This window comes from Triticum aestivum, chromosome 5A (assembly GCF_018294505.1).
Source record: "Triticum aestivum cultivar Chinese Spring chromosome 5A, IWGSC CS RefSeq v2.1, whole genome shotgun sequence".
Lineage (NCBI taxonomy): Eukaryota > Viridiplantae > Streptophyta > Magnoliopsida > Poales > Poaceae > Triticum > Triticum aestivum.
The window spans coordinates 689,576,210-689,591,615 of NC_057806.1; the positions used below are offsets into that span (position 1 = coordinate 689,576,210).

The 15,406-nt window shown below is 47.6% G+C and overlaps 1 pseudogene; it reads left to right on the top strand.

Moving 5' to 3' along the window:
* Positions 1-438: 438 nt before the first annotated feature.
* LOC123101810 (protein FAR1-RELATED SEQUENCE 5-like) lies at positions 439-4,066 on the top strand (annotated as a pseudogene).
* The last annotated feature ends 11,340 nt before the right edge of the window (positions 4,067-15,406 follow it).

A 15,406-nucleotide genomic window follows, 5' to 3' on the forward strand; every position in this document is an offset into this window, starting at 1 on the left:
CCAAAACACTCTCAGGGGGGCCCCATGGCAAGTTCAGTCACAAGGCGCTAACACTGACATATTTACGGGCAACCAACCTCAACTAGCTAGTATGGCTAATCAAGGTAATGCAAAACCAAAAAAAAAACACATACTGCTGTGGACATGAAAAATGGACATGCAAAAGAACTGGCAAGAGGACTCACGAGTTATCACGTGTGAAAATGCAGGGCCTTCATGCAGCACGTGGCATCAGCCAGCACCCATGTACCTGCCATCGACGTCATACACAGGTCAGTCCATAAAAAAAGGGAAGTTGCAGATGTTCAATTAGCAGAAGGGGCATAGTTGGCAGCTCCAAATTGCCATGTCTGGACTTCTACAATTGCCATGAATTTAAAACTACATTTGCCATCCCTGGACAACTGTTGTTGCCATCAGTGGACACTTGCAGTTGCCATGGAGAAACAACTGCAGTTGCCATGCCAGAGCAACTACAGTTGCCATGTCATCGCAACTGCAGTTTCCATGGAGGAACAACTGCGGTTGCCATGCCGATGCAACTACAGTTGCCATGCCAGTAAAACTGCAGTTGCCACATCAGGGGCGACTGCAGTTGCCGTGCTAGCACAAACTGCAAATTGCCATGAATTGACCAACCACTACTATGCTTGCAGCGTATTACGCTGGTGGTGACACGACAATCGTCCCGTGGCAAGCTTCACAAATTGCAGGTGGAGCACGACATTTTGGTGTCACAGACCACACAAGATGGCCAAATGCAGCACAACAAGGTAAGGAAAAAATTGAACCACAAAAAACATCACTACATTTGTTGTTTGTAGTTTTTTGTAGGCAAAACAATAGTTGCCATGTTTGTTGAACAGTACCTGCCATGACTGGACAGCTACAGCTGCCACACATGTCCACACGCAGTCTCACGGCTTGCTGTTTGAAAAATATGTCGTGCCAAATCAATCGAAGATGGTGTGATCCGTTGTGGTAAACATCTTATTCAACCAAAAAATCTTACTCTCGTGCTTGTTTTTTCTATTACAGAACCTACAACTACAGTGAACAGCGGTGCGGGGACATCTACTGCGGGGAGCTCTGAGCGCACGGAAGACGCGTTCCACGAGCCAGCAGACTGTCATGCCGCAAACAATTTCGAGTCAGAGTCGGGAATGGCAATCATTCCAGCAATGCCGACGAGCACCCCTTTGAACACAAGCACTAGCAACACTCGAGTAGATGGAACTGCCGCCGATACTGAAGCAAATGATGAAACTGACGACGACGCACAAGAGGATGAAGATGGTGGGCAATCCGAGATCGTGGTACCTCAGCCACCATACATTGGGCAGAGATTTGGATCGTTTGCAGAAGCAAAGGAATACTACCAGGCATACGCAAAGTTCCATGGATTTGCGGTCAACACCGAGTACCATAGGAAAATTAAGAAAACTAATGAGTACAGCAGAGGTGAGATGAGGTGCCACAAGGCACGGAGGAACAAGAAGGGGAAAGGTGTTGCGCCTGTCGTTCTGGAACGAAAGAGAGGCATCATTCTCAAGACGGGGTGCCCTGTCCGGTGTAAGCTAAACGTAGATGGAGCAACATGGGTGGTCAATGAGTATTTTGACGACACAACCACAAACTCATAAAGAAGTTCGACCTGGTGAAATTTCTGACCGCCCACAGAGGGTTCACCCCCGTCGAAAGGAAATTCGTAAAGCTGCTACATGATTGTAACGTCGGTCCATCAAGAATGGTACAGATACTATCTCTCATCCACAGCAAAAAGGGGACTCTGAGTAGCATGCCGTACATACCAGCTGACGTCACAATCCTACAGGCCAAGTACCGTAGAGAGAGCAAGTTGGCAGACATAGAGGCCACAATAGCCTACTTCGATGCGAAAGCAAAGGAAGATCCAGATTTCTTCTACAGGATAAGGTTGGACGATGAGGACCGTGTCAGGAACATGTATTGGGTGGATGGTGCTGCAAGGAGAGCCTACAAACATTTCCGAGATTGCATTTCATTCGACGCGACGTACCTCACCAATATGTACAAGATGCCATGCGCTCCTTTCATAGGAATAAATAACCATAATCAGTCGTTGCAGTTCGGATGCGGCCTCGTCCGGAACAAAGACACAGATGGGTACGTTTGGCTGTTCAAGACCTTCTTGGAGTGCATGGATGGACTTGCTCCGATGAACATAATAACGGACCAAGATTTCAGCATGCGTGCAGGCATAGAGGAGGTCTTTTCGTTGGCAGTGCACATGCACTACAGGTGGCACATTATAAAGAAGGCTGAGGAGACGCTAGGACCATTCTTTGCCGACCGTCCAGAGCTGCACAAGGCATTCGAGCTGTGCGTGGACCACAGCTTGACGGTGGAGGAGTTTGAAAGGAGCTGGATGGCCATGACTGAAACACATCAAGTCCAGGACAATGAGACTCTTGTTAGCCTGTGGGAGAAGCCAATGTACTGGGTGCCGGTCTACTTCATGCAGTGCTTCTTCCCCTTTCTGCAGACTACGCAGCGCAGCGAGGGGTTCAATGCTGTTTTAAAGCGGTACGTCAGCCCTGGCAACTCATTGCTACAGTTTGCCAAGCAGTACACAGCTTTGCAACAAAAAATTCTGGGATCTGAGCTACAACAAGAAGCGACCACAGCCCTAAAGCAGCCAAAATTGCTAATGTATTTACCGATGGAGAGGCAAATGAGCAAGATATACACCAACAAGATCTTTAACAAGTAAGTCAGTTGCATTATAGTCTTATTTGCATAAAAAGCACCAAGTCAGTAGGGGCCTTATAGAGTGCAATGCAGTTGCCATGACATGCAGCTGCCATGTTTAATGAAATACTGTTTGCCATGCTTACTCAGATGCAGTTGTCATGTTAAAATGAAAATTTTGTTTTGGCATACTTGCTCGGGTGCATTTCCCTTGTTGAATGAAGTGCAGTTGCCATGTTTTATGCGCTGTGCTTCCATTGGAGCATGTTGGCATGCAAATGCCAATGTCAAAAAATGCTAAAAAATGTTATATTGGCGACACATATGCTGAAATGCAGTTGCCATGTTTAATGAAATGCATCTGCCCTTTTTTTGAAATGCAATTGACATGTTACTCAGCTGTAGATGCCATGTTTAATAAAAATGCAGTTGCCATGTTTTATGCAATGTGCTTCCATTGGGGAATGTTGGTGTGGAAATGACGATATCCAGTTGAAAATGTACTGCAATTGCCATGTCTGTTGTACTGCAATTGCCATGTATGTTGTAATGCATTTGCCATGTGTAGTGTACTGCATTTGCCATGTTCAACGTAATATATTTGCCATGTTCAATGAACTATGTTTGCCATGTTCAAACTAAATGTATTTCTATTTCTATGACAACATAAGGGTGTACAAGAAAAAGATCGCACGAAAGTTTAACAGAAAACACACAAAACTTGCAGATTCCAGGAAGAAATAAAGCGTGCCAGCATGTTCACGGCTTTCCGGGTGGACGAACATACGTTCAAGGTGTGTTCTATTTTGGGCATGTCAGATTCAGAACCTGAAGACGCGGACAAAGGAAGGAACTACTTCGTCAGAGCCTCGATAGGCGAAGGCGAGTACTACTGCCAATGCTGCAAATTCGAACGGGACGGCATTGTGTGCTGTCACATACTAAAAGTCATGGACATGAACGCTGTGACACGCATGCCCCGCCATTTCATAAGGAGGCGATGGACTTGGGACGCTGACGACGCGTTGGCGCCGCAGACAACACACGCAGTTCTGGCTGTGCATGACGAGAGACCTGAGTCAACCATGGAAGCCGTGAGGCACGTTGTGCTGACAAAGAACTATGCTGAGCTAATTGATGAAGCGTGCAAGAGTGATGACACAGCGAGAGTCGCAGAAAAAACAGGAAGGCACTGAAAAGAGAGCTTGATGAGATCAAAAAGAGGAAAGCCGAGGAAGCCTTACACCGGTTCCCCCGCACATCAAGTGTGCCTTCATCCACGGGGCCATCGTCTGAAAACTCGGAGATAGGATCTGGAACAGCAAGCACACAAACCCAAGTCAGGAACCCACCCCGTTCCATCACAAAGGGTCGTCCGAGAGAGATAAGGTACAAGTCGGGACTGGAGATTCAAGCAAAACACAAGAAAACGAAGAAAGGGGCGAGCAATCAATGAGCAAAAATTGGGGCGCTGTGACATGGTCTATGTGGACATTTTGTTTTGTACCCCTATACGATGGGATTTTTTTAATTGGGAGAATGACTCTTGAGGGGGGACAGAAGTAGAAGGAAAATTCATTGAATGGATAAATGCATTTGCCATGTTATGGGTACTTAATCTGCCATGTTATGTGTAGTTAATCTGCCATGCTATTTTATACCAAATATGCCATGCTATTTTATACTAGATAAGCCATGCTATTTTATACTAAATATGCCATGCTACTTTATACTAAATATGCCATGTTAGTTGTACTGGATCTGCCATGTTAGTTGTACTGGATTTGCCATGTAAGTTGTACTGGATCTGCCATGTTATTTATGATGTATCTGCCATGTTAGCTGTACTGAAAATTTCCGGATGCTTTTTGTAATGACTCTGCATGGCATATATCCCCATGACAAATACGATGCGGTTTAGAAGCACACAGTGTGTTGTGTGCAATGTATGGGAAAACAAGTTGGAAAAAAAAGCGTAAACATGCATAAACCGCAGCAAAGGTTATGGCTACATGATAAACCTACCCAATGCTAGCCGGTGCAATTAGCGATGAAAAAGAACAAGAAAAACAGCCAAAAATGAAAAAATGATGATGACTTTCACTAACCATGTCTGTTGAACTACATTTGCCATCTTTTTTTTGAAAACATCGCAGACGCATTCGAAACAGCAAAAAACAATGCTAGAAACGACGAAACCACTGTCGTAATGATAAACATAAAAACAGATCTGATGTAACGCCTAAAATAGGTTCACATCCACACATGTATTACAGAAAACACTAAAAATGTCGCTAACACGCCACCATTACATAGTAGGCTACACGAGGTTGCAGTCATAACGTAGCACACAAAACCTAGTTTTCGACAAAGAACAGAGAGATAGTACCTTACATTCCTCAACAACAGAATGTAAGGTGTGCGTCTGGTGTGTAACGCCACGTGATCACTTGCACTTCTTGATGACTTGCTTGACAGCTTCCTCCACGAACTCGCGTGCTCCGGACCGCTTGTTGAAATCTTCATTCGTCAGCCAGTTCCATGTGCAGATTTTTCGGAGCTCAACGACCGTTGCATCTGTGATAGCGGGGACAATTCTGCCTTCCCACTTTGCAAAGTATTCCAGCGCGTGAAAGCCACAGTCCGTCCTGCACGAGGAAAAAGAGTTCAGGTGAACACGCAAAAATGGACAGCTGCAGCAAAGATGGACTTCAGTTCAGATGTGTCAATAAAAAGAGGGGGTGGATTGATGTAAAAATGGCACATGAAGGAGCGGGTTAAAAGAAATTACGTGTTCCCTTGCTTCATAGTCGCCACATACTCAGTCGGGAAATGCCTGATCTGGACCTTTGAATGTTCGTAGTGACGGTTCCAAGTCTCTTTGAGGTTCTTGATGAATAATTCGGCATGCGTAGTAAGGTCTGCATCAGCTTCCGGACGGATTGAATCAAGCACCTCGATACGTTGGTTCTTCAGGTCAAGACAGACCGCATAGTGGTGACCACACTTGTCGTGTCGGTCGTGTGGTGCAAGCTCCTGGAACATGGGGAACATGACCTGCATTTAAAAAAGTGAAGAAATGAGATACAAAGTTCACATGAAATAACAACAGAGGGACAAAAAAAATAGAATCACGTAGAATGTTTGATTATGGGTGGGAGTAGTTGAAAAAGAAAGTTGCCGTCCATTGTATGAACAAAATGAGCCATGTATTTTACTATCAAGTTGCCACATAGTTTGCATGGGGATACAAAAAATCAAGAAGTCAGTGTGCACGGCAACTGTTGCCACATGAAAACTTCTGCCACACAAACACAAGTACAGGTTCTGGCAAAAAACCACGCCATGTGAAAAAACGGTGCAGACAGGAAAGGAGTACTCACATATTTCTTCAGTGTGAGCTTGAAGTCACCGTGTTGTGCAAAATTGTTCCTCAGGATTTTGTGGTGGAAGTCACCATCCCATATTTTGCAGGTCACACTGTAATGCATGATTATCTTGTCGGCGCATACATCGGTGTGATTGTTGATATAGTCGATCCCGCATGCAACTACATTCGTCGACATTTTTCCGTTTGGCCTCACGGACTCGGCAAGATCACCCAGGTCGACGTACGTCGCTCCGCACTGAATGACTTTCGTTCTGTCCAAACATGAGCTGTATGAAAACGATATAGCATGGAAGAATCATGCCTACTAAGTAAAAAAAATATATGAAAGAACTAAAACGTAAGCGGGCCATTTATAAAAAGTACGAAGTAGATAAATGGTAAAAAAGAGCAAGCAAGATGAGAGATTATGGGGTATGGTAATTTACGCTTTCAGCTCCTTCATGTGCTTGCTGTTGGTCCTCGCATTTCCAAAACGCTTGACGATATCGTACAGCTGGGTCTGTTCCTTAGTGGCCCTGAATTCGGGCTCGTAGTCTTCCGCGGGGGGTGGGTGAACTACCCTCTGCTGCCTCACAGGACCAGGGGTGACACTCCTAATGGTATCCTCAGATACCGTATCTGCAGGCACATTGGAACTTGATTGCCCTTGCCCTCGTGAGGAACTCCTCTGCAATGCTGTCTCCTCGATCATGCGGTAAACTTCATCAAGTGACGGTGAAATCTCCTCAGGGGTGGCTGCAATGAATATAAAAAAAAAGTGGGTTAGGATACATATAAAATCCAAAAACAAATGGATTGTGAGGAGGTAAAGGTCCATGATGTGATATGTAGGTAGAAAAAGTGGGGCAGTTGCCATGGGTGGTCCAACTACAGTCGCTATGACATAGCAAATACAATTGCCATGTAGTTGCACTGTAGTTGCCACCTAGTTGTACTGTAGGTACCATGTCACAGCAACTGCAGTTGCCATGTTGCGTGTCGGCTCCACTTGCCATGTGAATGCCGTATGAAAAAATGCAGCATGGTAGAAAAAATGCAAGTGGCATGATGTGGCAAATCCAGTTGCCATGTGTACTGAACTGTATTTGCCATGTGACAGCAACTACAATTGCCATGTTGAAATAACTGCAGTTACCACGTGCTTGCCCAAATGTCAAACGCAGCATGGTAGCAAGAAAAAAACGTAGGTGACATGGTGCATCAAATCCAGTTGCCATGTCGTCACATGGCAGTTGCCGTCACAAGTGAGGACCCCCAAAGAATGCGATTGGGACAAAAGTCAAACTACAAACATGTATACAAGAAAATCGTAAGTGCGTGATGAGTGTACCTTGCACAATTGGCTCTGCGAACTTGACAGCCTTCCTGCCCTCGACCATTGGCTGCACCATCATTGCGGGCATGCCTCCTGGGAAAGCAAAGGCAACTGGTATAGGATCGTGCACCACCGGTTGATCTTGACTGACGCCAAGGCTGAAGCTCGGTGGGGTAAAGGCCATTGGGTGCCTCTCATTCCTACTGGCCGGACCACGAACGACTTTCGGGGCAGAATCCAAGGGTGAAAGATCGACAAACATATCTGAATCGGCCGCTACAAAATGATCGGCCTTATTTGCAGGGCGGGGCGTGTTGTCAGCGGTCTCAGCCGCAGCTTTCATGACAATCTTCTTGTTTGGACTGTAGGGGACACCGACATTGACTGGGAGCCTGGAAGTGCGCAGATTTATGCTGGGGATTTCCGCTGCGGGTGAAGGCGCAGTCTGCTCCGGGCGTTCCTCTGCGTCACTCGTGCCCGGCTTGACACCTGCATCAGTTGTGCTCCGGTCTTGCGGTTTCTCCATCACATTGATTTTTGCAGGTGGCGGGAACAGTGTGGACGCAGGAACATAACCAGATTCGTCTCTCCTACTCCTAGCTACAGCCGGAGCGTTGGGTATGTCTATTGATTGCTTACGGGGGCTACGACGCCTATGTGGAAGACCAGCACGCGGAACGGTCGCCTTAGCAGTATCTCCACCGACAGGAGCTGGAGCTGTTGTGCCAGGATTCTCATCTGCAGATGGCATATCCTTGTGAAGTGCCGCCTCGGCCGCTTTTGTCATGGACACAGGTGAGACACCAGGCACGCGCTTGGAATCAGTGTCAGATGAGCGGGTATCTTCCTTGCCTAGGTTGGTCTCGGGAGCATCCACTTCGACGCTTGCTGATGGGGTGGCATGGCTCACAGCAGCATCCTTCATTGCCAGAAGAGTTGGCAATATTTCAGCTGTCCTGGCGGATACCGACTCGTCACTCCACGATGTACGGATGCCTGTTGTTCTAGCCTGCACATCTGCAGCCGGCAGAGATGGTCGGCCACTTGCATCAGAGTTAGTGGGAGCAGTTGACGGTGCAGCAGCAGTATTGTCGCCTGGCGCCTCATGTACATCTGACTTGCCACCTGTTGACAACTTTGAATGCAGGCGTTCGAGTGGGTCTCTATTGATATGCTTGGCCCCGCGCGTAGTAGTCTTCTTCACCCTGCAAAGGAAAAAAAGCACGTGAAAAATGGTATGAAAAAAATGGACAAAAAAATATGTTTGCAATGATAGAAGCATTAAAAAACTAAAAACAAGTGGAAAAAGCTGGTAGTTGCCATGTAAGGGGGTCATGAGTTGCCATGTGCCATAGTTAGCAGTTGCCATCCAGCAGCAGTTATCAAAGTTAGGCAAATTGAAAAGGAATGATAGAAATGTCTGATCTGTGAGGAATGCAATTTCAAAATTAGGTGGGGGATGAACTCTCAGAAGATAATGGTAAAAAAAAAGATGACAATTGCCATTAGGTACAGAAATAGTTGCCATTTGCCCTAGATGCCAGTTGCCATGTAAAGATAATAGGAGTTGCCATACATTTAAAAAATGAAGGAAGAAATCATTTGAAAAAAACAGCAGTTGCCTCGTGGGGGATGATAACAGAAGAACATGTGACAAAAGCAGACCAGTTGCATTGAAAAATCAAGAAAAAAACCGCTATCTCAAATGAAAAGCACATGGAGAAACCTACTTCTTGACTGCCTTCCTCAGGTCAGGCAACACGACAGGATCCCCGGTGTTGGTCGTCGTCGTACGAGCAGAAGACCTGGTGGAAGGGATGTCACCGGCAATGGGGGCACCTTTGTTCAAGCGAGCAGAAACACGGGTTGGCGTTGGCGCCTGTTTCTTCGTAGCTGCTCGTCCACCAGCGGTCGGCTCACTGCACGCAACAGATGGAAGGAAAAAAGAAGGTGGCAATTGTCAGACAACAAACTAATTGCCGCGCTTGACAAAAAACAAGTGCAAAAGAAATGGATGAGATTTTTCCAAAGAAAAGATACACAGCAGAAAACTAAAATTGAGAGTCGAACCTCTTCCTGGCAGCTACGGGATCGATCCTAGACCTCTTGCCAGCAGAACCCTGCCCAACATCCTCTGGAGCCCTCCCCCTCCTTGATGGCAAAACCCCCTCGCCTCTCGCAGCCGTATGTTCTTTCACTTTCTCCGGTGGGTGGGCACCTGTTGCATCCTTGCCCTTGTTGCCGCATGTGCGAACTTCAGCGTGTTCATCGTCATCGGTGTCATCGTCGTCGTCCTTGCTGACGCCAGCATCTCCATCCACATCATCCTGTGTGTCACCGGGCTCTTGGGAGCTGTTGTAGTCATACCGGCCACGGCAACCGGTTGGCCGATGTGTACGTTCTGGGACAAATGAAGTGAACTGCCTCGCAACCGCGTCACTGTCAGAGGCACTGAGGGACGTCCACCCCTCAACCAACTTCCCGAGCAGGCCAGTCATTCCGGATGCAAACTGCCCAATTAGATGCTCCACTGGTGCCCTCGCCTGTGCACGAAAACAAGAAGCATCAACAAAAACAACGCCCGTACTGCATTCGCTTCTGTGACATCAACATGTAATCCACGGCAAACCGTAGATGTGGACATTTTGATTACCTCAGAAAGGCAAGACAGAGCTGAGTGCACGTCCATCCACTTTTCAAATTTTTGAGCCCCCCCAAACACGCTGTAGTCTATAGCATGCTTGGCCATCAGCTATGAAAAACAAAAAAAAATGAAATTGTAAGCATGCCTTATAAACCATGGACGGTTGCGTCGTGTCAAATTTGTAAGCATGCCGTGTGAAAAAGACATAAACAAAAACTAACCTATAGTTTTCCATATGTGCCATCAGTTGCCCTGTCTGCGGCAAGCACAGCCTTGACAGCGCTGATGGTCCACGCAGAAACAGCAAACTTGTGAGTAGGCGGCGGGCCTCCTATCCCGGTGAAATCCACGGTGAAAAGATCAAGAGAGTCGACATACATGAGCTGATTTAAAACAATTTTGCAAAGAAAAAGAAAATATCAGTTGCCATCATGGTTAAATTGTAGTTCAGAAAAAAAAGAGCAGGATAATGTATGATCCAACGATAATATGTATGTGTTAGTTGCCATCAAAGTGTGATGGCAGTTGTCATCCTACTGTGATAGCAGTTGCCATGCTAATATGAAGGTAGTTGCCACATTGTCAGTATGACAGTTGCCACGTTGTCATTATGGCAGTTGCCACATTGTCACTATGGCAGTTGCCATCTTGTTATGACTAGATTGTCATGCATGAAATAAAAAGTACGTTATAAACAAAGAGTTCACACAGAGATCTGGTGAAAATAAATACCATTAAGTGCAGACGACAACCCTTCTGGTACATCTTGTTTTTGAAAGCATCGTGGAGAAAGTCGGCAATAAACTTACACCAGTTCATACTCTTCACGTTTTTCAGATTCGCCTGCACCACACAAAATTTCAGGGCAAAAAAGGTTGCCGCGTCAGAAATCAAAACGGAAGAAACGCAACGAAAACACTGGCAGTAGAAAGCATGGATCATTCACCAGGATGGGGAAACATTTGTTGCTTGGGCGAAGAGAAGTGGTCGGCGCGAAAACAGCTGAGATGAGGTACATGAGTAGCTTCATCTTGAAAACTTCTCCGTGCGTCGTCATGTCCTGCAGAGAATCTGCCAGTACAGACGTGTTCAGCATTGCCTCCAACCCAGGAAACAAACGGGCGAACAACTCTTCCTCGATCTCATTATTAACCTCGTACGGGACTTTGATATGTCCCCGAGGCACACCCAAAGTGCAGAACACGGATTCCTCATTCAATGGAAGTCTTCCCCGTCCCGGGATCACGAATTCCCTGGAGGCGGGATCGTATATCTCACCAAGCCAGTCGCATACCGGGTTGACAAGGTTCGTACACCGGACATCCATCAGAACATGCATACCCATCTCAGCAGCAGCTCCCTTTTGATCGTCAGTGAATTTGTCAATCAACACGGTTAGACGTTCCTGGGAGGCTCTGTTGCAAATACGTTTCTTCTTCTGCAAAAAACAAACACAAAAGTGTTGAGCTATTGCCATGTTTTTGCAATGTTATGAAAATTTAGTTCATGATGGACGACTATAAAAAAGATCTAGCTGCCAACAAATAACATAAATCAGGAGGAGGGGGGCGGGTGTGCGGACAGTTACCTCATCGCCCTCTTTTCTCCGTCCAGTTGCCTGGTTACGTTGAGGTGGATCCATGAAATCATCATCATCACTTTGATGATCGCCACGAGCCATTATGCTGATGTAGGAACAGACCAAATTGTTAATGGCGAAAATGTAAAATGCAATGGGTAAGCAGTTGCCACCTAACAGAAAAATATTAACTATTTGAATGCAAATGTGGTTGCCATACTATGCAGCCAGTTTGCCACACTGTCATATCTGTATTGTGGCAACAGACATTATGTTCACATACTGTATTGCAACATGATTATACAAAATCCAAAGTGGCAAACACGCCAACTCGATGTGCACATTAGTTCCGTCCAGTGCTACCGATTGTGGCAACTATCAAAGTTTAGAAACTGTCGCAAATAATTCAGAAAAAAAAACAAGTCTCACAAATGAAGAAGAATGTTTGAGGTTACTATTATGTAAATTCAGTAAAAAATCAGTTTGCCTCGTTCAAGAGCGTGTATGTGGCAACTATCTCATTCATTCAGTAAATTTTAGTTGCCCCCCTTGTGTGTGAGCTTTAACACATTTGTGGCAACTATGACAGTCAGTTTCAGAAAATATGTTGCCGCAGAAGAGAACACATTTGTGGCAACTGCCACATTTGTTCATGTAGTTTAGTTGCCACACACCTGTTCACGTTCGGTCATACTGCCATAGTTGCACCATTCAGAAAGCATATTTTTTTCTGGTTACTTATCGTACAAGTTCAGCAGAATTAAAATTTGCCACATGGGAAGAGCATGCGTGTGGCAACTGCCACAGGAGTTCAATGAAATTAGTTGCCACCTCGTTTTTGGGTGGCAACTATGACAGTCATTTTCGGAAATCTGTTGCCACATGGGAGAACACGTTTGTGGCAACTACCACATTTCTTCAGGTAGTTTAGTTGCCGCACATTTGTTTCACGTTCAATCATATTGCCAATTTCGCCACAGTTTGCAGTTTCAACCCCAAAACTAGACTAGATCTAGGTTTCAATGGCAACTGCTTCAACCTCAAAATCACCCTTACAAATCTCGCGCGAAATGGCTGGAACCCCAAATTTCGAACCAATCCGCACCAAAACAACCCGGCGGACAACTCTCAAAATCCAAATGCAAGACTAATGCGTTGCCAACGAGCAGGCATAGCCTCACCGACGATGCCGCCGCAGCGGCGGCGACGAAACTGCCCACTCCCATGAAGCAACGGCAGGCACACAACTATGGCGCACCGCCGCAGCGGCGGGAACGCCGGCGCACCGCCGGATCGCCGGAATTTCTAGGAATGGATCTAGAAATCGAACAGGGAGGAAAGAGGGGAACAAAATCAGGGAGGGTATGCGATAGATGAAGCGAGCATTGCCTTCGACCCGCACGCTTTCCGGCGACGCCGCTCTGCTCCGACGAGCAACACCAACGCCCGCGAACACCGTCGACTGTCCCGCCTCCGCCGTCGCCTTCTCCCCTCGCCTTCTCCTCCGGTGGACTGTAATGCGAGTGGGTTGTGCCAGTAAATGCGACGCGGGGGAGAGTGAATGGAACCGTGAGGGAGAGGGTGGAGGGGTGTGCGACGTGTTTGACGTCAACTGCGGTCGGACCGTGGCGTGCGGGCGCATGGCAGTTCCACCGCACGCCTCTCAGTGGCAACCGCTGACCGCGGGATGGCAACTATCGTGCGGGCGAACCCACTCGCACACCGCACACTAGAATCGTCCAACGTGGCGCTGAAAACCAGCCCTTTTGCTCCAAGATTCGTGCAAAACGAAACCAACGGCGATGCTTGCGTGTGGACGGAGTGGTGAACGCCCACACGTGTGGGCGTTAACATTTCCGAATCATAAAGGTGCCGGTCCGTACCGCGAGAAGCCCAAAATCAGTCTTAACATCGACGTACGTTGGTAAAAGGGACTATGCTAAAATTTTGCCAACAAAAGGTAATTTTCTGAACAAAAGGTAATCCCAATTCCCAAATTACGTGACGTGGAGATCCAATCAAGCACCGACGTAAGTATAAGCGAGAGTCGGTGGCGATTTTCTACGGCCGGATTCACGCGAACGCCTATAAGTACGCGGCGCTCGGAATCTAGGGCTACTTCACGAAACCTATCTCATCTACTTCACGAAACCGATCTCATCTATCCGCGATCGTACTTCTCGTCGGCGACTAGCTCGATCGATATCATGGCGAGCGCAGGCCAGCGGTGCGCTGGCTGCTACGGCGGCATCGGACGCTTGGAGGCCGCGTTCTCGTCGGAGTGCGCCCACACTTTCCACCCACTCTGCGTCTCCGGCGCCCACTCGTGTCCGTCCTGTTCCGCGTTCTGGAGCTTCACGCCGACCTTCCAGCTGTCTCCCTTGCACCCGCAGCCTGCCCGTATGCTGACCGTGCATCACGGCGCTGCTGCATCGAGGTCAGCCTGCGGCGTATGCAAGTGCGCCTTTCGATACGGCTCCCCCCACCTTCACGTCCGAGTCATCCTGGAATTTCTCCCGCGCGACCTCCATGGACGGCTGCTGGTCCTTGGCCACCTCCACCGGCCTCTGCACGGCCACGTCCTCGCCGGCCACGTCCACCACCTGCCATGTCGCCGTTCAGCCTGGACGACACGAGCAAGCTTTGCGGCCCGCTCGTGGCCCGTTCAGGACCGGACCGTACGGTCCAGGCCCGGTAGAAAAACAGGACCGGCCGGGCCCAGAAATACAGACCGCAAAAAGTTCGGTCCGGTCCGGTCTTTAACCGGGCCGACCGAGCGGACCGCTGGCGCAGCAAGGCCCATCTGGCTGGACAGATCGAGGCATCGAGCGAACCCCCTCCCCTCGTTCCATTCCCCCTCCCCCTCCCCTCGCTCTCCTCTCCTCACAGCGCCTCCTCCTCTCCAATCCCAAACCCTAACCCTTCATCGATGGCGCCATCGCCCGCAGCCTCTCCCCTTCATCGACGGCGCCATCGCCCGCGGCCTCTCCCCTTCATCGACGGCGCCATCGCCCGCGGCCTCTCCCCTTCATCGACGGCGCCATCGCCCGCGGCCTCTCCCCTTCATCGACGGTGCCATCTCGTCCGAGTACGAGCTGGAGGAGCATGTGTACGTCGGGGACGCAGCAAGGCCAGCACGCCATCGGTCCCGTCTTCCCTGGTTCCTCGCCGAGCGCCACGAAGAGGAAGAGGTAACCTGACCTGTAACCCCGCCAAACTGAGATGATTCAGTGCTGAACTTAGATAGGTGATCTTGAGATCTAGTGTTTGAACAAGAAACTTTCTGAATTTTCTGAACTTATGTAAGAGTTTCTGATTTTTCTGAACTTATGTAACAGTTTCTGAATTTTCTGAACTAATGTATCTAGAGTTTCTGAATTTTCTGAACTAATGTAATAGTTTCAGTAGATGTAGTGTTTCAACAGCAAACTTTAGTCAAGAGATTATACTGAAAAGTGACAATAGTTTCTGAAAAAATGCTTGATTATGCACTATTGCTAGATGACTATATGTTTGTTTGCACTAGTACTAGCTGATTTAACACGTTTGGTCAGGAGATGTAGTTCTGGAGAGTAGACAGTATGTGCAGAACAAGGTTTTCTATGCTACAACAAGAAGAAGATGAATTATTTGCACTTGATGGTTGATGTACTGACTGTAGATATTATGTGCTGTTTTTTTTTGTAGAGAATGGTGAAGGAGAAGGGGAATGAGAAGGGAAAGGGTGCTGGTAAGGAGAATGGGAAG